This window comes from Engystomops pustulosus, chromosome 2 (genome assembly GCF_040894005.1).
Source record: "Engystomops pustulosus chromosome 2, aEngPut4.maternal, whole genome shotgun sequence".
NCBI classification, from domain to species: domain Eukaryota; kingdom Metazoa; phylum Chordata; class Amphibia; order Anura; family Leptodactylidae; genus Engystomops; species Engystomops pustulosus.
This window is the reverse complement of record NC_092412.1, coordinates 236,145,137-236,170,076: the sequence shown is the minus strand read 5'-3', so window position 1 is coordinate 236,170,076 and position 24,940 is coordinate 236,145,137. Positions and strand designations below refer to the sequence as shown.

At 42.3% G+C, this 24,940-nt stretch overlaps 1 protein-coding gene across 2 annotated transcripts in view; it reads right to left on the bottom strand.

Moving 5' to 3' along the window:
* ROBO1 (roundabout guidance receptor 1) overlaps positions 1-24,120 on the bottom strand; it is a 754,561-nt gene extending 730,441 nt beyond the window's left edge. For both annotated transcript variants that reach the window (XM_072138539.1, XM_072138540.1), the window contains exon 1: positions 23,786-24,120. The gene's annotated coding sequence lies outside the window, so the exon portion shown is untranslated. The remainder of the gene's footprint in view (positions 1-23,785) is intronic.
* Between the last annotated feature and the right edge of the window lie 820 nt (positions 24,121-24,940).

The window sequence follows — 24,940 nt, the reverse complement described above, 5'->3', positions numbered from 1 at the left end:
GTATATGACCAGCCGCAGGGTCAGACTCGGTCCCAGCCTCCACCAAGTTAACCCAATGTGCCGTCAGCGATATATAGTGGCCCTGCCCGGCAGCACTCGTCCACGTGTCCGTGGTCAGGTGGACCTTGTCAGAAACGGCGTTGGTCAGGGCATGGATGATGTTGTCTGACACGTGCTGGTGCAGGGCTGGGACGGCACATCGGGAAAAGTAGTGGCGGCTGGGGACCGAATACCGAGGGGCGGCCGCCGCCATGAGGTTGCGAAAGGCCTCGGTCTCTACTAGCCTATAGGGCAATATCTCCAGGCTAAGCAATCTGGAGATGTGGACATTAAGGGCTTGGGCGTGCGGGTGGGTTGCACTATATTTCCGTTTCCGCTCCAGCGTCTGGGGTATGGAGAGCTGAACGCTGGTGGATGCTGTGGAGGATCGTGGAGGCAACGATGGGGTTTTTGTGCCAGGGTCCTGGGCAGGGGCTGACTATCAGCTGAAACAGGGGAAGGAGCAGTGGTGTGCACGGCCGGAGGTGAACGGGCTTGGTGCCACTGAGTGGGGTGTTTAGCATTCATATGCCTGCGCATACTGGTGGTAGTTAAGCTAGTAGTGGTGGAACCCCTGCTGATCCTGGTTTGGCAAAGGTTGCACACCACAGTCCGTCGGTCATCCGGTGTTTCCTTAAAGAACCTCCAGACTTCTGAAAATCTAGCCCTCGCCGCGGGAGCCCTCGCCACGGGAGCTTCACTACGTGACACATTTGGCGCTGATGCACCAGCTCTGGCCCTGCCTCTCCGTCTGGCCCCACCACTGCCTCTTCCAACCTGTTCTGCTATAGGACTCGCCTCCGTCTCAGAAGCACTGTGTTCACCCGGCCTATCAACCCAGCTTGGGTCTGTCACCTCATCATCCTCCGATCCCTCAGTCTGCTCCCCCCTCGGACTTCCTGCCCTGACAACAACTTCACCACTGTCTGACAACCGTGTCTCCTCATCGTCGGACACCTCTTTACACACTTCTTCCACTACGTCAAGAAGGTCATCATCACCCACAGACTGCGACTGGTGGAAAACCTGGGCATCGGAAAATTGCTCAGCAGCAACCGGACAAGTGGTTTGTGACTGTGGGAAGGGTCCAGAAAACAGTTCCTCAGAGTATGCCAGTTCAAATGCCAAATTTTCCTGGGAGGGGGCAGACTGGGGGGGAGGAGGCTGAGGTGCAGGAGCTGGAGGAGTGCCGATTTCGGTAACATGGGTGGACTGCGTGGAAGACTGACTGGTGGACAAATTGCTCGAAGCATTGTCGGCAATCCACGACATCACCTGTTCGCACTGTTCTGGCCTCAACAGTGCTCTACCACGAGTCCCAGTAACTTCAGACATGAACCTAGGGAGTGTAGCTCTGCGGCATTCCCCTGCTCCCTCATCAGCAGGTGGTGTCTCACCCCGCCCAGGACCACGGCCTCTGACCCCTGCAGTAGTTGGACGCCCACGTCCCCGCCCTTGTCCTCTACCCCTACTCCTCGGGTTAAACATTTTGAAAATGAAAGTTATAACTTTAATTTTTATTTACTTTTTTTTGTGTTTTTTAGTTTTTTTTTGTGTTTTTTAGTTTTTAAAACCAAACAATGCTATCCTATTGCTATGGCTATTTTGTAGCCAAGTATGAAAGCACACTGATGAGATGACGCTGAGTTATGAAAAAATAAACGTAAAATAAAAAGGAAATGGCAGACTGTGCCTAATTGAAATCCAACCCCTAATAAATTTTCCCACTTCGGTCTTTGCGATGGATATGTGCGTCACTAAGCGCTAAACACAGCGGTCGCAAGTCTCACTCCAAATTCCTGACAATTGGCTAGTATATGCACTGCAGCAAGGACAGCCACGAGCAGATCAACCAGAAATAAAATATATATAACGCTATTGTAGGCGTAAGTAAGCCGTTTGGATTCTCCTTTGGCTATTTTCTAGCCAAGTATGAAAGCACACTGATGAGATGACGCTGAGTTATGAAAAAATAAACGTAAAATAAAAAGAAACTGCCAGACTGTGCCTAATTGAAATCCAACCCCTAATAAATTTTCCCACTTCGGTCTTTGCGATGGATATGTGCGTCACTAAGCGCTAAACACAGCGGTCGCAAGTCTCACTCCAAATTCCTGACAATTGGCTAGTATATGCACTGCAGCAAGGACAGCCACCAGCAGATCAACCAGAAATCAAATATATATAACGCTACTGTAGGCGTAAGTAAGCCGTTTGGATTCTCCTATGGCTATTTTCTAGCCAAGTATGAAAGCACACTGCTATGCCAGATGAGATGACACTGAGTTATTAAAAAAATAAACGTAAAATAAAAAGTAAATGGCAGACTGTGCCTAATTGAAATCAAACCCCTAATAAATTTTCCCACTTTGGTGTTTGAGGTGGATATGTGTGTCACTAAGAGCTAAACACAACGGTAGCAAGTCCCCCTGCAAATTCCTCACAATATGGTACTAGCTGCACTACTAGTGCCAGCAAGCCCAGCCACAAGCAAAAAAAAAAAAAAAAAGTATAACGTTATTGTAGCCCTAAGAAGGGCTGTTGGGTTCTTGTTGAATCACTCCTGCCTAACACTATTCTAATAGAACACCCTAACGCTTTCCCTGAGCAGCAGCAGCTCTCTCCCTAGCGGCATCCAGACACAGAATGATCCGAGCAGCGCGGGCAGCGGCTAGTCTATCCCAGGGTCACCTGATCTGGCCAGCCAACCACTGCTATCGACGTGTAAGGGTACCACGTCATGCTGGGTGGAGTGCAGAGTCTCCTGGCTTGTGATTGGCTCTGTTTCTGGCCGCCAAAAAGCAAAACGGCGGGAGCTGCCATTTTCTCGAGCGGGCGAAGTATTCGTCCGAGCAACGAGCAGTTTCGAGTACGCTAATGCTCGAACGAGCATCAAGCTCGGACGAGTATGTTCGCTCATCTCTAATTATTATCATTTTGCTGTGGCTATCTTTCTACTGGTGGTCATGTGCAGGGGCTACCTACCTACTGTTGGGCATCTGCAGGGGCTACCTATCAACTGGTGATCATCTGCAGGGGCTACCTATCAACTAGTAGTCATCTGCAGGGGCTACCTATCAACTGGTTGGCATGTGCAGGGACTACCTATCAACTGGTGGGCATGTACAGGGGCTACCTATCTACTGTGGGGCATGTGCATATTGTATGGCTCTCACAGAATTACATTTTAAAATATGTGGCGTTCATGGCTCTCTCAGCCAACAAGGTTCCCGACCCCTGCTGTAGGGATATACTGTCATATACCGTATGTAGGTTGTGTAGTATAATAGACCAGTATATGGAAGACAGATTTATAGTTTTCACACATACTGCCAATATGATAAAAAAAAAATATAGGAAAATTAAGGTAAGGACCTCTCTATCAATGGATTGGTATTTGCTGGTTCAGCAACCTGAATATTTCCCTACTGTATTCAGCACAGTGGAGACCATGTACCAATCATCTATCAGACAGTCACATCTTACTGTACATGTATAGTTCATTCTGGAGGCCTGTAATCATGCAAAATTGTCCATAGCACCGCAGCAGGTTCTAATCTATCTCTACAGACACACAAGCTCTTATGGCTTAATGAAAAAATGTAGGCTGCAGGCTACATCGCCGCTATGTTTAAGAACTGCAGATATCAAATGGTACAAATTGTAATGAATTGGAACAAAGTCTTTCCTGCTAAAGTTCATATAAAGGTTCTAGTATAGTGATCTATAGTATCCCCCACCCCCATCATAATAATTCTCATAATAACTCACATGATATTACGTCAACAATTAGCAGCATAAGACGTGGCGAGATTTATTATGACTAGTGATTCATATTCATCTTAAAGGGCAGTTAGTAAAATGCACCAAGTTGATTAAGAGCCGCACACGTTGTAATACCCTGAAATCTGTCTTCATCGAAAGTCTTCAACCTCCTCAGTAATTCTATTCTGTTGGTAGCAAGTTGTAGAGAAATTTACAGTAATTTAAAAAAAATATCTCAGTTATTTCTGTCCGCTATGTAGAAAAATTTCCATTTCAATCCATATGCTAATGAGGCAGTTGGTGCACCCAAGTTAAGCCCTTACCACCTGGAGCACATCACAATATTCCTTCCTGGACTATTACCCTCTCAGTCCGATAAACAGGAGATTTCTCTTATGAGAAGCAACTGTGGGAAAAGAGGGACATGATTTAAGCAGAAATAGAAGCCATGGTGCTTAGGGCATGCCCTGAGTGCACTAACTGCCTCATTAACATACAGATTAAAGTAGGAATATGTTGAAAATGGTGAAAGGGCAAACATAATTAACATATTTTTGTAAATGCAGTGTATTTCTTTACAATATCTTTCCAGATGATTATAATGCTTGCTGGATATGTTTTTGCAAATTTGCATACTTATTAGGCCGGCATGGTGGCTGTTTGAGTAGCACTTCTGCCTTGCAGCACTGGGGTTCTGGGTTCAAATCCCACCCAAGTCTCTCCATGCTAGTGTGGGTTTCCTCTGGGTCCTCCAGTTTCCTCCCACACTCCAAAACATACTGGTGGGTTGATTAGATTGTGAGCCCCATTGGGGACAGGGACCTATTTGACACGCTCTGTGCAGTGCTGCGTAATCTGTGTGCGCTATATAAATAAATAATTATTATTATTGGTCAAGGGCCTTCATTTCTTTATTATGTGCAGTACCTTAAAAATGTGTGTAGCAATTTTTTGTTGATGCATAGGGATAGTTAAAAATAAAAACACATTTTTGGGGGGGTTAAAGTTCCAAAAACTGGATAAAAATATTTTTTTGGTTTCGTATAGTATATACATTTTTGCTCAGTTTAAAAATCAGCCCGAAATGAATTAATTCCCTAGTGTTTGATGGTTATTTTGATGTATAATATGAATAATATGTATGTATATTTATTAATATATTGTGTGTGTGTTTTTTTACTTTATATGTACTCCATAAGAGAGACAATTTCACATTTTTTCCCTTACAAGTGTTCACCTGTAGCGGCGGCATGTATAAGAGCCCCAGTCACATAGGGAAAACGACCCCCTGTGGGGGCTAATTTCTATGGCATAATGCATGGAGGATTAGATGGGAGGGGCTGGAGGAGAAGAACACCCCTCCCCCCTATTTGATGCCAGGTAATATAAGATTAAAGCTGATTTATGTGGATGTAAGCCAAACTATTTTTAGCTAAAAAAAAGGGGATCAGTCAGTGAATAGAGCTTTATAGGAACCTGGCACTGGCTGTATATGTGCAAATGTGGTGACAGGTTCCCTTTAATTCTTTAATAATAGATTAGTCAGATGCTTGCTGACTGCCCTCCCCTACCGATATAATTTAACTTTAAACACAAATATGTTGTGCCCCAAATTTTCTACTCCATAAAATTGCCCCCAATGACCTAATAATTCCCTCTATATTACAACAGTTGGATATGGAGGCTTCTGGGGTCTTATCTCGGGTCAAACCATGGCCCCATCTGAAAGTAAGAGGGGTTGATAGAATAGTCTGTAGTTTAGGTGACATTCGATTATACTGTTCTTGTTTCAATATTTTACTAAACTTGCATTGTAAGAAATGAGAGTCCTTCCTTTGTGATATTTGGGGAAAGTTAAGGGTAGTGTGGTGCAATGGTTCATGTCAAGCATACATATTTCCCGGTAAACCGTGACAGTAGATCATCCAACAGTCTGGAGAGCCTATTCATTTCTTCTTTTATCTACCTACGTAGATGGATGAGTGCGTGGGTTCTGTGTATCCTGGAGTTGTAAAACATTTTGTGTGTTTTAAAGATAAAGAAATCTGCCATAACTTCACAGCTTGCTGACAACTTGTGCACAGACCGCTGCCTGATGTCGAGAAAATGAAATTGCTGTTAGCGTAAGTTTGATCCAAATTTCCTGGATACAGGACTAAATGTGACAGCATTACAGTTGCTATTGGCACAAAATCAATGTGACCGCATGAAACGATACACCTGCGCCGTATTGTGTGAAAAACCTTCCAGAACAACCAGACACAAACCGTGCCGTTACGCTGTCACTATTTAAGATCAATCACCTTTACGACAGTAGACTACTATAGGTGGGTTTTTGTGATGCCACTACAGAGAAAAAGGATGTGGATCTTGTGCATATTTTAGCCGAAGGACACAAATTTTGTCACTGAAATATGCATTCTGGTGCTCAGTTTGACCCTGCACCACAGTTTCGCATGTCGCTTGTTGCAGGTGCACCAAAAAAATGTTGTAGGGAGCGGCAAATCCATGAAGAACGTGCACCAGAATTCATTAATCTGGCGTCTTCTGCACATTACAGAGACAAACAGCGCCTAGTGCAGTTTGCAATGTTATAGTAAATGTGGCCCAATGTGCTTTACCTTGTTATTAAAAGACATTAAAATACGGTGCTATAGTCCTGGAAGACCCAATCTCCTCCTGCTTTATAACATGCTGCCTGCAGATAGGACACTATGCACAATTTGATCAGCGCCATCTGCTCTATAACATGCTACCTGCAGATATAACACTACGCAGGACCGGATTAAAGGAAGGGGCTCCTGGGGCTCTAGCCCCGGGTCCCCCACCACTTTCACTTTTTAAGGGGCTCCCACCAGTTTCTGACAGTCAGCGACACAAGTCAGCTGCAAGGTAGAGCCTGCAGTGTCGTGGGATCACTGGAAGGGAAGGTGAGGTAAGTATGAAGTTTATTATCTTCTGGCCATTTTCTACAGGGGTCTGGCGGCTAAATTCTACAGGGGACTGGTGGCTAAATTCTACAGGGGGCTGGTGGCTGGATTCTACAGGGGGCTTCAGGCTATATACTATAGGGTCTGGCACGCTATATACTACAGGGGGCTGGCAGGCTACATACTACAGGGGGCTGGCAGGCTACATACTACAGGGGGCTGGCAGGCTACATACTACAGGGGGCTGGCAGGCTATATACTTCCAAAAACAGTGTTAGAAAGGCCCCCACCAGTTTGCGCCCAGGGGCCCCCACCACCCTTAATCCGGCCCTGATACTACGTGCAATCTACTCATCTCCTCCTGCTCTATAACATGCTGCCTGCATATATGACACTATGCACAATCTGCCCAGCTCCTCCTGCTCTATAACATTCTGCATGCTGATAGGACACTATGTACAATCCTGCTCAGCTCCTATTGCTCTGTAACATGCTGCCTGCAGATAGGACACTATGTACAATCTGCTCAGCTCCTATTGCTCTGTAACATGCTGCCTGCAGATAGGACACTATGCACAATCTGATCAGCTCCTATTGCTCTGTAACATGCTATCTGAGGATAAACATGTACAATCAGTGCAGCTTCTTTCTATAACATGCTGCTTGCGGATATGAAGAAAAATGTAAATACAAAGTTCAGTAAAACTTGCATAGCTCATCGTACAATTCTTAAACTACAAAACATTGCCACCACGGCAACACGGCATCTATATAATGGTCTACAAATCATATTTCTCTGTCCACAAAAAAAAAACAAAAAAAACTGTGTTTGACAAAAATATACAAAAATATGGACTGTTGGACTTACAACTAGAGATGAGCGAACATGCTCGTCCGAGCTTGATGCTCGTTCGAGCATTAAGGTACTCGAGACGGCTCGTTGCTCGGACGAGTATTTCCCCTGCTCGAGATCGAGCATTTAATTAAAAAAACACAGTGAAGAACAATGAAGAATAGAATAAAAACAGTGAACACAGGATCATTTAAGTGAAAAACACAGTAAAGAACACAGTGAAGAATAGATTACAGATGTTCAGCACATCTGCTTACTTGTCGGAAGATACGCGCGGAACGGTGCGAACAAAATAGTATGTGAAGAACAATATATATGTGTGAAGAACACATTGCAGAACACGGTGAGCAGGACAGAGACAACGAGGAGCAGCACAGAGACACCGGGGAGCAGCACAGAGACACCGGGGAGCAGCACGAAGACATGGGGCAGCAGCACGGAGACATCAGGCAGCGGCACGGAGTGGCACGGAGACATCAGGCAGCGGCACGGAGACATCGGGGCACGGAGAGAGCGGGGCACGGAGAGAGCGGGGCACGGAGAGAGCGGGGCACGGAGAGAGCGGGGCACGGAGAGAGCGGGGCACGGAGACAGCTGGGCACGGAGACAGCTGGGCACGGAGACAGCGGGGCACGGAGACAGCGGGGCACGGAGACAGCGGGGCACGGAGACAGCGGGGCACGGAGACAGCTGGGCACGGAGACAGCTGGGCACGGAGAGAGCGGGGCACGGAGAGAGCGGGGCACGGAGACAGCTGGGCACGGAGACAGCGGGGCACGGAGACAGCGGGGCACGGAGACAGCTGGGCACGGAGACAGCGGGGCACGGAGACAGCGGGGCACGGAGACAGCGGGGCACAGAGACAGCGGGGCACGGAGACAGCGGGGCACGGAGACAGCGGGGCACAGAGACAGCGGGGCACGGAGACAGCGGGGCACGGAGACAGCGTATCTCCCGACAAGTAAGCAGATGTGCCGAACATCTGCAATCTATTCTTCACTGTGTTTTTCACTTAAATGATCCTATTCTTCACATCTGCTAACTTGTCGGGAGATAATATACGCGCGGAACAGTGAAGAATAGATTGCAGATGTTTGCATACATCTGCTAACTTATCAGAAGACATTCTTTTTCAATTAAATAACACATTTTATTCCCGAACCATGGTCCCTTTGAAAAATGCTCGAGTCTCCCATTGACTTCAATGGGGCTCGTTATTCGAGACGAGCACTCGAGCATCTGGAAAAGTTCGTCTCGAATAACGAGCACTCGAGCATTTTAGTGCTCGCTCATCTCTACTTACAACCTGTTGCATTAAGGAAAGAATCTCAAATGGAATATATAATGTACTGCTAACATAAGTAGAACCACTTAAAGGGGTTGTACACTTTCAGTAAATATTTGATATTGTTTGTGTAAGGAAAAGTTATACAATTTTCCAATATACTTTCTGTATCAATTCCTCTCGGTTTTCTAGATCTCTGCTTGCTGTCTTGCTATAGGAAGCGTCCATGTTTACATCCAGTGGATAGAAATCTGTGGATACTAAGGGCTCATGGACCTGTGTGACATCACATTTCCATGGACAGATATTTATCCACCGGAAGTAAACATAGAAGTTTTTTATAGCAGCACAGCAAGCAGAGATCTAGAAAAGTGTCAGGAATTGATGGAAAGCATGTCGCAAGATTGTATAACTTTTCATTACACAAACTGTATCAATTATTTGCTGAAAGTCAACAACCCCTTTAAGAGACTTCATAGTCTTGAACACAAGGCTGTACATGGAATAAGACTCTTTGCAAGTCTGTAGCCCCAAGGTAATAAAAGAAATGAACATCCCAGAAATATGGCTGCATAATCCTTCATCATCAAACCTATTGTAACAAGCAGCGGGTTCTGAACCCACTGTGCTATCTAACCGGTTTGACTTTGGCTACACACTAAGGGCGTTATCCCTGGATCTCTTCGGTATTCATCCGTTTACCCATATACAGGGATTGGAAATTCGATGCGGAGAAATCGCAAGGCCGCTACCTCTTCTGTTGGTCCCAGTACAGATAGCAGCTGGTCCAATGGGCACAGTGACACTAGTACGTGGTACCAAGGGGCAGGCAGAGGGTTGTGGCAGGCAGCACAGGTTTGAAAAACAGGTCGGGGTCGTATATCATGGAGCAGAGATCAAATCAAAGTCAAGAACAAGCCAGGGGTCACACACGGGTAGCATACAGAAACAAACGTCATACAGCAGGACTAGCAAGCTAGGAGCCTTTGATCAGGCACGGAGAACAGTGCATGCTGGGTATATGGTGGGAGGTGCTTGCTAATAGGCTGGGAAACACCCTGCTCCTTTAAGAAGGAGAGAGAGGCGGTGTCCGTGCCTTAAGGGAGCTGGAGCATGGCCAGACATGGTGGCTGAAGGTAAGTCTGCGAGGGGGAACGAGACAAATCTGGAACCCGTCGCCAGCGTCATGCATATTCATTAAACCAATTCCACTATCCAAAGGGACATATGGAATCCATGAGCTCTGTGCCCTAGAAGCATCGTAGGACCAACGGATATCCCAAGGACCTTCATTTTTCTCTTATACCACTTGTTATGTAAACATGTGTAAGTCAGCACATCATTACTTTTCATAGCCGTTGCCCATAGTACCCACCCCTGGTGTTTGTGTTGGATTGTAGAACATTTGAAGCTTTTTATGTTTCATCATTCGGTTTATATGAGTCATCAGTCCCAGACACTAAAAGCAAGTCAGAAGAAAACAAGTCACCGGCTGAGTCACTCTCTCCACATCACCTGGAATATAAAAACTTCAGTACCATGAGCAGATATTGGGGCACATTAACTAAGGCTGCGAATGGTGCACTTTCGTCAGGTTTCGCAATTATTTCCATTTTGCGCTGAATTGCCCCGGGTTTTTGTAGCACGCGATCGGATTGTGGCGCATCGTGCCGGCTTGCACGCAACAGAAATGGTGCGTGGCCGTCGGACAACCCGACGGATTCGGACAAACCGCTGAATTTAAAAAAGGAAATGTGTTGCAAGATCAAGCACTCACATGCACCAGGAAGAAGCAGGTGAACTCCGGCGGACCTCAGCGATTGCACATGCACATGCATGCAGGAACTGGGGCGCACGATCTTAGTGAATCACGGCAGACCCGAATTCTCGTTGGACAATGCACCGCGAGAACGCGACAGGACCGGGTAAGTAAATCTGCCCCAATGTGTGATATCGTACAAAACCCACAGGTACACCTGAAGAGGACTAAGGTACTAAGGCAAAATACAATTGGTTGAGATTTATCAAAAGTGCGAACAGAAGTATTCTGGTTGTCTATGGTAACCAATCAGAGCTCAGCTTTCATTTTCCCACAGCTGTTTATAAAATTGACGCCAGGCTCTGATTGGTTTCCATAGACAACTAGAACAGTTTTGATAAATAAACTGACAATTGGATACAATATAAAGTTCCCATCCAAATGTCTCCTGGGGCCACAAGTAGACTTTGAATCAAATTGGAAGCAAACAGCAAAACTGCCTATGGTGAGGCTTCAGTACTCTTTTAGATTTGAAGACAAGTACAGCTACCACATGGAGGAGTAGAAGAGAACTGCTGCTGAAGCTGCGGGAGAGCTGGTAAAAGTGAGTAAGTTGGATTTTTTTCCATTGCTAAAAGGATGGACTATATTTAGGATGCTACACATAGGGGCCATTTTTAGAGACCCTCTGTAGCCCACTTCTTATAATGCCCCCTTTTAAGTGACTGGCTTTTATAAGGATGGGGACACAGAAAAAAGGGCACAATAAGGAGTGGGCTTTAGAAGAAACTGTGAGGTTACTGGCCAGTTGGCTACTCTGGGGCATTGTAGCTATTGGCTAATGCAGACACTGTGACTAAATCATAAACACAGTTCTGGTGTCATTTTAAAGGACACCTGTCATCAGGTCTGTGTCACTTGTCCTGTCACTACTACCTGTTGGAGCAGCTCACAAGGATCCCATCCCAGCCTTTATCTAGTCATTTCATACATTATTCATTGTAAAATCATCTATTCTTTATCATGTAAATGAGGCTGGTCACATGGTCAGAGGCAGTGATGTCACCCCTCCTCCCCCTGCTCACATCTGTGTGTATAGTAAAGCATGGCTAGTGTGTGTGCTGCATCTGCTGACATGCTGCATCCTCCTAATATACAGGTGAGAGACACAGACATCAGCTACACATGAATCTGACATGTTCTGCTATAACATGGCTGCCTGGAGCTGCTCTATCTCTCCTATACACACACACACACAGGCTGCAGGAGGCGTGGCCACCAGCACCAGGAAGCACATCATTATACAGCCTCACATTATTATACAGGCTGTCAGTTATGCACTGGGGGTGTGGCTGTGCCTCCCACTCATGAATAGAGTGGACAGCTTGAATATGCTAATGCTTCATTGGACATTTCACAGGTCATTTGCATACATCTTTAGGACCTCATTGCTTAGGTTTACAGGCATGTAGAGGGACAATGAAGGGATAGAGGCAATGCTCTCTAATGGCAGTTTATGAAAATATATTTAGTTTAGGGGGGTTATTTTGCATGACGGGTTCTCTTTAAAGAAGATAAACTTCTTGTTAATATCACACAGTCAGGAGTGTGATTTTCACATACAGTTCTCACTCAAAAGTTTAACTTTATCAATGGATATCTATGGCATCTAGAAACCCAGTCCTTATGCACTGTTAAAATGTAGAGTCTCGTCTTTAAAATTACATCACAACTGTGTTTGACACAAGTCAGAATATAACCCTTCAGCTTGAAGGCATTACGGAGAAGAAGGGGTGGGGGGTGGGGGGTTAAGGGATACATGGGAAATGTAAGGAGAAAGCCATTGCTAGACATAAGAAATCGAGTCCAGTGATTCTAAATGAAATAGAGACACAACAAATTCACAGTGCAATTCAGATTTTGACACAAATGACCCATTTAGATAAGTTATTCCAGTTGCTCTAAGGGTGCTATATTTTCTGAGAATTTTCTTTCATTCTCTCAAATGAAATTACAATGTATAAAGTTCAGTTTTGCTCAGCACAAAAATGATACCTTCAATTGCATGAGATTGCATATCTGGATTTGCATAAATTGCATAAATCACTTGTCCAGTATTATTAGCTGATGATTATCAATATTACAGATGAGGACTTTTTCCATCCACATCCTATATCTGTAATTTTCTCACTGAGCTGTTGGTTGGGGACCTTTGACAAAGCTCCTATCCACTCCTCCCCCTCTCCACCCTGCATAGACTACTATGTGATCTGACTCTTCTGTGCTGTAGCCTGTGTTTCTTGAGAGAAAATAAATTCAGTCATTTTATCAGTTGTGTAGAAAGAATTTCCTCTGATAAAATATATTTAAAAATAAATATTTACTTCTATTAGTGATTTATGCAAAATTTGTTGAGACATCAGAACCAAAACCTCCATTGATCACTCTTCAACGGCGTCTGCCTGTTGACATTTTGCCGAGGTCCATTGCTCTCTATGAGGGCACATGATGTCGGCCTTTAAATGCCACCAGTGCTGTTGATACTGGCAGAAAAAGTAGGGTGCGCCAGAGCTGAACCCGAGTTTCTGGCTGAAGTCCAGGTTCGCCTTATGGGGATCCGAAAACCTGATTTGTTCAACATGGATTTGATAATTCATAGATTTGGCACATATCTGCCAATTTTCAAAACCAAATCATTTGTGCTCTGTTTTTGGAGAACCAAAATAATGGAAATGTACCGTAAACAGATGGGAAACTTGGATACATCCAAGTCTATGGGAATGGAGGTTATTTATCATATGTAGGCACTCATACACCTGGGGCAGAAATAAAAGTAGCCGGCAAATTTCTCATATGAATATTTGCCAGCTTTAGTGAGTGGTGACAACAGCGCCTCACGTCGGCCCGATCCCCTTTTGGCATCGCCCATTCCCCGCCAGCCCCGCCACCCTTCATGCCCCTCCACTCCCCCCGTCCCCCTGGTGTGAAGGTGGCTAGCTACATCAAAGCATTTACGATTATTTCAGGGATTCTATGCCACCTGTGTGGCGCAGAAGCCTGGATAAATATCCCCCTATGTGTCCATTGCAGAATAGAACAATGAAGAATGCAAGCAGAAAATTTTAAAGAATTGTTAACAAATTTATGAAACACGTTACAGGCTATACATAAAAAAAACAATGATTTAGAGGACTGATATTATCATTATTATATTTAGTTAATAGCACTTATTCCGTGGTTTTATACTTTCAATAAGGGGTTTACATAGACACATTGGGGCTCATTTACTAATGGTCCTGTGGCTGCACTATTGTCGGATGTTCTGAAGATTTCCGCTCCGGATTTTTGCACACACGATCAGATTTTGGCGAATCGGCGGCGGCTTTCATGATACACAAATCGGACGTCGGGCCGCCGTACGATCCAACTGCTTCGGACTAACCGCGGTAGTTAACTTTGAAATTGTGTCGCAAGCCAAGCACTTCCATGCACCAGGAAGAAGAAGGTGAACTCCGGCGGACCTGAGTGGGGAAGCGACACATGCAGGATATCCGGTGCACGATCTTAGTGAATCGCGGCAGAGTTCATCCTCGTAGGACTGTCCGGATCGGCGATCGTACAGGGACCGGGTAAGTAAATGTGCCCCATTATACAAAGACCAGAACAAAGAAGTACAAAAGACACATAAATAGACTGAACTTTACAAGTAAATCTTGTAACTCAAGTTTTTAGTGTCCTCGATCTCTTATTTTTTGTGATCAAAGGAAGAGGATTGTAAACTCAGAGTTTGGATCAATCATAATCCGATTATAATCTTTTTGCATATCCCAGTGACGGGTGATAACATAATAAGATGGGAATATCTTTAAAACTTGCATGTCCTTGTCTTACATGACTGCACATCATCACAGTTTCTCTTCCCAACCAGATGTTTCTGTGCAACATTTAGGCTGAGGCATATAAATATGCAAATCATTAAACCTTTTCTTTACCCTTATATACTCATATTAGAAAGTAATTACAAGAAAATCATGAGATCCTGACATCTCTGAACAATTTAACACCGCGCTTGAACTTAACTCATTTAATTAGGAGGATATTGCAGTCATGAGCACATGTCACACACCGCGCTAAGAAAATAAAAAAGCCTTCTCCTGTGCACTGATATTTATTGGACATTTTCCAGATCATTTTGCAGATAAAACACAAAGCAACATAAACATTATAAATTATGGAATGATAGAAATTTTAGCTTGATGAGATTTTGATGGCATAAGTTATGCTATAATGATTTTGCGCTATTAAATGTCGCAATAAATTGTTACTTTGGTTAAGAGTTCATTTTGAATTAACTCTGTTCTGAAGAAATCAACATAAATAAGGAATATTCCTTCTCTGTGCTCTTGGCTAGACAAATACTTAAATGTTTTTGGAAAAAATCTGATTTTGTAGTACTCTTAAAATGTAGAATCTTGAAATGGACATGTTTCACAGACAGAGGGAGTGGCCCTGACACAAAACCCCTTTCCAGATGTTGCTGTCTAATTGCCTCGCCTACCCTATGCAGTAGGGGACAACTAGGAGACATAGACAAGACAAAACAAACAGATTTGTCCTATATGTAGCTGATTATAGTTGTGATATAACTTGTAGCCATGGAGAGAGTTGCCTTGTTTCGATATTGTTTTAAAATAAGAGTCCTTCCAAAGTCAAGCAAAGTTAAGGGAAGGCATATCTGTAATGCTATAGCCATGACGGAAAAGTACACAAAAAGGTGACTTATCACAAGCTATAATATATGTTTTGGAGATTGAAGGCACTCTTGTCCTACCCATAGGTTTTGGATGACCCACTGTAGATAAGATAATTATGATGATATTATTTAATACAATGTGATCCAACATCTTGGAAATGTCTTGGTAACTCCCACATAGGGACAACATTTTCTTATTTGTCTTATGATGTTAGTCTCTTCCAAAGAGAAGCTTAAAGGTTTTCCTTGAAAACACAGAGCTGTTTTGGTATTGGGTTTTGTACCCCAGGTCCTCTTAATGCTCTTCTGGTGATTTTTGAACCAATATGACTCTTCTGGAAGAGAAAGTCCTATTTTCTTACCACCCAGCATCAAAAGAGATAGACAGACCAAGACTGCTAGTCACTCTTACTAGTGACCCCATGAGCTGCCTTTGAAAAATGTTAAGTAGGACTATACACTATACTCTATATCATGAAACTCCAAAGTTTTAGCATTATTTATAAATGTGTCAGCCCTTATCTTAGAGTCAATTTGGTTAAATAGGGCCTGGGTAGCTCATCAGTGTAAGTTTCTGGTCTTCAACCTATACATCTCATATTTAAGTTGCATACTAAGAATAGGTCATCGCGATGGTGATCCCAGAAAACCCCTTTGAAGACACCTCTGCATATCAACGCCCGCTTTATATTTTGGGGTATATTACAAAATGTTACATTGTTGTATGCTTTATAATTTGGGTGCACATATTGGTATGAGCATATTGGTAGCTCATACAATTTGAGTCTCGCATCTCGAATATTGCAGCCACATCTTGTAACTACTGGAAAGTATAGAATAAAGGGAAACATTTCAATATTTTTTAAAATCTCCAATACAAATTGACTAAACATCCTCTGATCTGTTTTGCTTGGAAAAAATTTAAAAAATGAGAGAAGAACAACAGCTCTAAAAACATCTCAATTGAGTCAGAGATAATAATGACAGAAGGCTGGATCCTAAACATTTTAACATTCTGAAGGATTTTGTGGACACCCCACGGTTTATGTATATTTTGCGGAAGGGAGATTCACCACGACGGACCAAATTAATGACCTCTTTAACAGTTAGCACAGCAGGTTGGTGTGGCAAATCCCATTTAATCCTAGCCCTCCACTGTGCCAAATCCTCTCATAGGTTCATTGTATAATAATTGGATTTTTTTTTTTGCCGACGTAGCAGTAGTAGAACTTCATACCTATTGTGTCAGTACCTTGTGACACAGAACTTAAACTCAACCTATTCAGTGCTTTTTGTTGTCTGACAAAATGTAATTCGACTGATATCAGGTATCAGAGTCAAGTTAAAACTTATATCAGTTAATTGTTTTTTTTTAAATATATTTAGAAAATTTTGGATTTTGGAAATTGGAAGAATTAGAGTAACGATGATTCACTGCAGTAACGAAGCTCACAGTAATGTGTGTACAATGTTGTAGACTACACCAGATCTACATGATGTTACTCACTGTAATTACTGGCAGTGTTGTTTTCCGGCGTACTGGTTCATAACGCTTATTACGGAATTCAGTGATTTGCAGAAAATACATTAACTAAAATGTTCATCTGGATAAATTGAAATTCGAGGGTTGTTTATAAGAAGGATATTATAAAGTAGAAGTCAAGGAAATAGCTATATGGGTTCAATGGTAACCCATGGTTACCCAAATATTGGTGCTCAAATTGCAATTAGGACCCTATGCCCTATAACAAGGCCCTGTATTGTGAACAGTAAAATTTAGTCCAGTCTGTGTAACACTATTTCTGCTTATTTATATATTATATATTTTGTATTTTTGAGCAGTTTCCCCCTTTGCATGCTCTGTCTGCAATTTTCAGTTACCCCAGAGCTGGTGTATGAAGACTAGCTACTAGTATGTCTCCCATACACTGCACATGAAGTACAGGTAAATCTGCTCCAAAATTTTTACTTTCATTTCAGACACATCATTGACATAGTAAAAACATTATAGGTAAGCATTTATCAGTATTAATCTCCTTATTTATCTGAGATTAAGAGAAAAAAGTAACTGTTGTCTGAAGCTTGATCTTCTTAGTGTATCCTGCTTACCCCCTCCCCTCTTCATAGACTTGTATTGTAAGCCTCCTATAGGATAGCTTACAGTGCAGTCCAACTTACTCTAGCAAGACAAAATTCAACATGAATCTCATTATTAAAGCCAGTTTAGCCTTGGTGGGGGAGGAGGAAAAGAGCCTGATAATAGTAAAAGAGGCTTTTTCTTTGCTAATGGAAATATAACCTACACATTCACTTACTTTATAACATATATTAATCAGTTATGTCAATGGATAGGAAAATGTAGGTTTACTGAGTATAATATATGCCATTCTGTTCTATATGTGTGCCTGTCATATGTGATATATGTTAAGGATTCATTGAACATTGGACTACACTACAGATGATCTGTTCCATTACACATATAGAGTGAAGATTGGATGGACATGCATGTTGTGCAGTGATTTCCCTTCCATCCATAGCCTGTCCAGTGCTCGCTCAGATGGGGCCTCAATGCTCTCAGCACTTTCTACATGAGGTTTATTGATTTCTACTTGCTGTGATGGATAAGATGTATCCAGCTGGCTATAAATAGGGCCTGTATAGAACGGATCATAAGCACATGGATAGTAGATTTCTACCGGAAAATGCTGCCAGAGCACAACCATTGTACTACCATGATCCAAACACAAAAATTTCTCTACCATGGGTAAAGTACATTGTCCAAATACACACACTCAATAATACTACTAATAATAATACTAATAATACTTCAATAATATTAAATCAAATTAACTTATTTAATATTAGACAGAGAGACAAAGAAGTAATGAACATTTCATGCTCATACAAGTCACTGCCTCCTTCAGAAGCAAAACGCTCATCTCCTATTGCTATAGAGTTACATGTCGGTCACAGATCTTCTGCTCTAGGTTGTCATATTCTTCAGTTCAAAAGTCTGGAAGTCTGGAAGATGGCTGGAAACAAGATACTTGGCATTGGTCCCTTTGTGTCATGACAGTAGGTCTGTGATATGTAAACGTTCTCTATCAAGAAGCAGTCACTGTCTCCCGTAAGGTCAATATACTCAGTTTCTTCTTGAATTGGTTTTTCTAATCTTGTTCTTTTGCAAATTGAAGTGAATGAGAATTTTTCCTCATTCTCTTCCGTCACACAAAATACAGCACATTGCTTGGTATCCAAACCACAATCCCAAAACATCAGTGATAATCACAATAATAAAAGACAGTGCTCTAAAATTATTAATCATTCCACCTAATATGCAGGAATATTTTCCCATCTACTTAGGGTGGCTATACAGATTGTAGCTCCCCATAACTCGATTTGCTTGGGGCATTTAATGGATGACAGCACCAATCATGGGTGCTGCCAGTTGGGGGTGAGCCCGAACATCAAACTTCTAGATGAAGTCTGGGTTTGGGGACTCAAACCCACAATGTTCTGCATGGACCTGAACAGTACAGTCTGGGTCCACTCAACCCTACTCTTCACCATCAATTAAATATATACTCATGCTTGGTTTGGCTAAGTGTACATGTGTACAGAATAGAAAGTAGGAAATAAGCTATTGTTCTGCTACAACCTCTTAAGACCATTTACCCTTGATTAAAGGATAGGATACATTTAAATTCAACATGTCTGACTCGAAATTTTCCTGACAGTAGTGGGACAAATGTTAAAAGGGTTTGGCCATGAAACAAGTTAGACCCTATCCACATAATAGGGCCTAGCTTGCTGATCAGTGTGGGTTTCAGTGAAGAACAGGGGGTCCAATAGGATCTTAATTATACCAGTCGGATCCCTTGTCGCTCCCAAAGATGAGCGGATCAGCCGGCATGACCGCTGCCCCATTCATCTACATGGAGCTGACGGATATTGACGAGCGCTGTAGTCTGCAATCTCCATTACCCCCATAGAGATGAATGCGGCATCCCATGGTTACTTTTGGAGGTGTCGTAACGGGGGAAACACACTTGTACAAAACTGGCGCACAAGCCCTGTTAAATCCCTCTGTTTATATGAATCAGACAATTTGACTGACTTTAAAAAGTACAGTTCATGACAGCGCCCAAATTGTAAGATAGAAAAACCAAGATGAAGCTGGGATATCAAGCACAATACAGTCTTTACTTCACTAGTAACATCCCTCTAGGTATTGTCTGCCTAACATACTATTATGTGCTGGTGATGTATGAGCATAATAATCGGAGAGGTCACTTCCCCCTGAGCTCATCATCTATTGCCATGGTGTTTGATGGCACCAGTCTACTACAGGTTGTAATATTCTTAGTTCAAAAGTCTAAACATCCCAGAGACATGTGAGTTGTATTGATCATAAAATGCAAAGTTGCGAAGACAAGTTGCCAAACTTGAACTTGACTTCCAGGCATTACAATATATACCATCGGTTGGGGTGTAACAGGTTGAAGAGGAACTTTAAACACTGGCTCTATCTCTCTACATCTGTTATAAGGTAGCACCCTACCTAATCTGCAAGCAAGAGCGTCATTGTTTTCGATATTTAATATGATAATTAAACCCTCTATGATCAGTTGTGTGGTCTGCTCTAGCCATGGACTGCCCACTTGTCAGTAAAGATAACACGGATTCTTCAGGAATGATTGGGGTGAGAGAAAAAAATTTCCAACTGTTCCGGAATCAGTGGAGTGACACCTATTAAAGGATTCGAAGAACTGGAATTGGTGGCGGAGGTGAAAGGTCACCTTAAATGTCAGATTAACATTTTCAACATCTGTTATTACTCTAATTCAACTGCCTCTATTGTAACCAAGAATCTGGCTGGACTGGTGGTTCATTGTCCCACATCTCCCTGTATTATTTCTGTACTGGACCATGGTAAAAAAATAAATGAATAAAAACTCCTTATATTCACCTTGGTGCCTGCACAGGGAATCGGTGGAGGTGATGTAGTGCTCCCCGGTTGCATTGCACATGTGACGTGGGTTCGGTGCATGTGCAATAAAGCCAGGTTGTACTACGTTGGCTTCACTGAAGCAACTTGCATCCCCAGAAATTAATTTGATTCCCCGTGTCTGACTAATTTTTATGTGTTAATTTTTTTTTGTATAGCGGCCACAGGCAGCTCTCAAATAGTTGGATATGGTATATTACTATAAACCACTGATCCATGAGAACCTGAAGTTGGCTTCGTGTCCCAAATTTCCCTGACAGGTTCCCTTTAAGTCTCTGGATGCAGGCAAGGCATCGCTAAGGAGACACTAAAGCACAAACAAAGACAAGATAAGATAGACTGTTCCTTTATTTTTCCTGCCTCAACACTTTCTGCACTGAGGGACAGATGAGGACACAGGGATGACTGCAGGCGCACAGGTTCACAGGGACACTGGAGGACAGATTGTCACAGTCTTTTCCCTGTCAAGTTTCCATGTAGCTGAGTGCTGTATACTCAGCACTATTCAGCACCCGCTCTCCTCTGCTGCATTGCACCTCTGCTCATCCAGCTGGAAACATCAGGGTGATTTACCAACCCAAATTAAGTAGATTGTCTATTTTCCAGCCCACTTGTCTGTACACTCGATTGATGGGGACACCTTATTGCTTCAACAGTACAACCAGTAACCACCACATGAGATCGAACTTTGCAGAGATTTACTCTATTCACACACCTACAGTCTCACTCGCTTCCAGATTTCTGGATATTTCCTACTTCTCTTTAATCTGTTAAAGTACAAACATTCAACAGTTTATTGCAACATTGTAGAAACTGACCTCTATTTGTTTTAGGTGACTCTACATGAAATAATGGAATGAAATCATCAATATTTTAAAATTACTAATTCTATCTATCTATCTATCTATCTCCTATCTATCTATCTATCTGCTATCATCTATCTATCTATCTATCTATCTAGTATAAAGAAAGCGGGCAGCACTCCGTTGTAGATAAAAGTAAAAAAGTGTCTTTATTCCATAGTGAGCAACTGTGACAGCGACGTTTCGGCTCTGCAAGAGCCTTTCTCAAGCCCTTTTGTATCTATCTATCTATCTATCTGCTATTATCTATCTATTTTCTGTATCTATATGTCTATCTCTATCTACTATTATGTGTATATCTACTATTAACTGTCTATTCTATCTATATGTCTATCACTTTCAACAATTATCTATGTAGCTACTATTATCTGTCTATTGTATCTATATGACTATCATGTTCTACTATTATCTACATATCTACCATTATCTATTGTATCTATATGTCTATCTCTATCTACTATTATGAGTATATCTCATATCTATCATCTATCTATCTATCTATCTATCTATCTATCTATCTCTATCTACTATTATCTGTATATCTACTATTAACTGTCTATTCTATCCATATGACTATGACTTTCGACAATTATCTATATATCTACTATTATCTATCTACTCTACCTATATGTCTATCGCTATCTAGTATTATCTATATATGTACTTCTATCTATTGTATCTATATGTCTATCGCTATCTACTATCTATCTAATATTCAAAATAAGCAGACTTTCTATCTATCTATCTATCTATCTATCTATCTCACTATCTCACTATCTATCTATCTATCTCATATCTATCTATCTAATATCTATCTATCTCATATCTATCTATCTATCTATCTATCTATCTATCTATCTATCTATCTATCTATCTATCTATCTATCTATCCTGTATCTGTATGTCTATCACTATCTTCTGTCTCTGTATAGAGTCACAGGCTAAAATCAATCTCATGCTGCAAAAAATAAGAATGTATTCCTCCGCTGACCATCTCCTTGTACATTATCCAGCCTCAGCGGGAGGGTTTTTTTTGGAAGCCCCCAGTCTCAGCTGATTATTGCAGAGGTTAAAATCTCCTAGCTACAGGTACCAATGATTCCTAGAGCGGCTCTATTACCCTTTCTAGTTGTGGAGATCCCTGCAGAGAGCTGCAAAGGTCTCCTGCTCCATCCATCCCCCCATGAAAGTCTTGCAGAGTTGCTATTGACTCCCCCAGTAGACGTGGAGAACAGTTGAGGAGGTGCAGTCTCCTGGAGCCTCACATTCTGCCAGAGAGCACTGCAGATAATTGCACGGTTGGTATTCTAAGCACTGCACACACAATCTCCTCTCCTTAATGTTCAGCCTTTCATTCTTTCTTTTTTTTTTCTACCCAAAATCATCCTAACAATGCAGCCGCGGCTTCACAATATGAATGCAAAGTAAAATCATATATTATGCAAGTCACCGTGCCACATCCATTGTAGTATGAAGTCAACACTACTATTAGGATGACAGTGCAGGGATTGCAACATGACAGTGCATATGTAGAGTATGTCCTGCTAGCTGCCTACCGTCACGTAATAATACCTGGATTTTACATAGGACTGCAGGTCACTATGAGCCAGATGTATGTAACAATGCAGATCCCCTTAACCTCAAATTCAGCTCTGCTACATCTGACACAAGTCTGCACATCACGGCACTACGTAGTCCCCTTTAAACCAGGAGTCCTCTATAGATCTTCTTAATAAACTAAAGGAGTATATCAATTATAAGAGCATTTACTGCTTAGGAGACCCATTACCAAAAATACAATGGTGGGAGGTGACTGCTCTTAACCAGATCAATGCCATGATCAATGCACATACGTATCTGGAAGCGGGCTTGACCTATAGATGGAGCAGGGCTGAATTTGCCATTTATCTCCTGGAGGTTGCACTGTGTCATAGTGACATAGTGAGATAATGCAGAAGGAGCTCCTATCGCTGGATAATACAGTATCATAAGGAGCTGTGATAAGTGACAAACTCAGATCTACTACAGATTATTAAGAGAAGTGCGGGTGTGTATGGTGTCCAAACTTCTAGATATGGATAGAAGTCTAGATATGGATTGAACTTCTAGATATGGATTGAAGTATAAGTTTAGTCGTTCAATGAATCACGCCACTCCCCCCCCACACAAGCCATTGCACAGTGTTACCTGCGCTTTTACATAGGACTGCAAGTCAATCCTATAACATTATATAACACCCAGGCAAACAATACACACAAAGCTTAGCAAAAGTTCTACTCCTCAACACCCCCCCGGAGCTAGAATCTCCAATCCAGATAAGACATGCAGCATTTTTCTCGCCATCAAACTTGATTCCTATCAAAGATCACAATCCAACGCTCTTACACAAGAAGAAATTATTCCGATATTAAAGTGGACTTCATCCCCCCCTAAGGCTATATGGAAGTCGTCGTAACGCAAACGCTGACAATTCCATAACCTCAGGTGTGTAGACATAAATCAAACACTTGTCTGGCCAAGGGGAACTTACCTTGTGAGATGATATTGCTTTCACAAGTCTGTCAGTTCCATTATTCACGTAGAAAGGCGAGCAACTTTCACACACAACAAGAGGGGATTTTTCTTTTTTTTTTTTTTGGCTTTAGGGACAAAATGACAGCAGCGCCAGTTGGAGACTTTGTTCGGAGATCAGCAAAGAGGTTTCTTCCCGGTATCTGTCCAGCGGAATTCCAATCCTTTCTTCGGTGCAGAATTGTGACCCGTTATCTGTATTACTATTAATGCGGAGAGCACAAGCCATTGAATACAAATAGAGCCATGCAGCAGCCTGCTCAGTGCCTGTGATAGGATACCGGGTCCTACTGCCTCCTGGCTCTCATAGAATTGCAAAGCAGTACAAAGCCAAGCATCTTTTTTTTTTTTTTTTTCCCTGAAAGGGGGTAGGGAGTGCTTTCTATAGAATAGGGGATGCTCTCGAAAATACAATTTCTGCTGGAAATCGCAAGCTTGACTATATACATTCATTTGCTAATGCAAACACTTCACGGCCATCAGTTATAATGAAAAAAAAATGAGTATTTTGCATCGGGGGCAGCAAGGTATACATTGTATCCGGATAGGGAAGATTACTCCAAGGAAGTCACTTTCTGTTGCAAAGCACAAATATATCACAAAAGGAAATTGCAAATGACTTTAATTAACAGAAACAGCGTGAATTATTTTAGGGAAATGAAAATAATAATTCTGACAATGCACAACCCCCACATGAGAGTTCTGCGTTAAGTAGGGGAAGGTCACTAATTCTCCTAACATTCCTATTCACTTTACATGACAGATCAGAGATTATAGATGTTCTCTATACAACTAATACCGATCATTTATTCAGGACGTCTCCTTCCTACAAGTCTGTTAAAAACTTTATGGTCAAAGTTTTTAAGTCTTTAAGATTTTGTGATAATTTAGACTTTTATTTTATGGAATAGCTACTCAAGCAATCCACTGTATAGATTGTGATCCCTCAAGGGCAGGGTCCTCCTTCTACTTCTACCCTTTCTATGTAGTTTTATTTGTACTTATTTGCTCTGATGTAATGTGTGATCTCCTTATCGAGTGTACAGCACAATGGAATTAATTTTCCTCTATGAATCAATTAATTAACTCATCCCTGACTGTCCACTATCTTTTG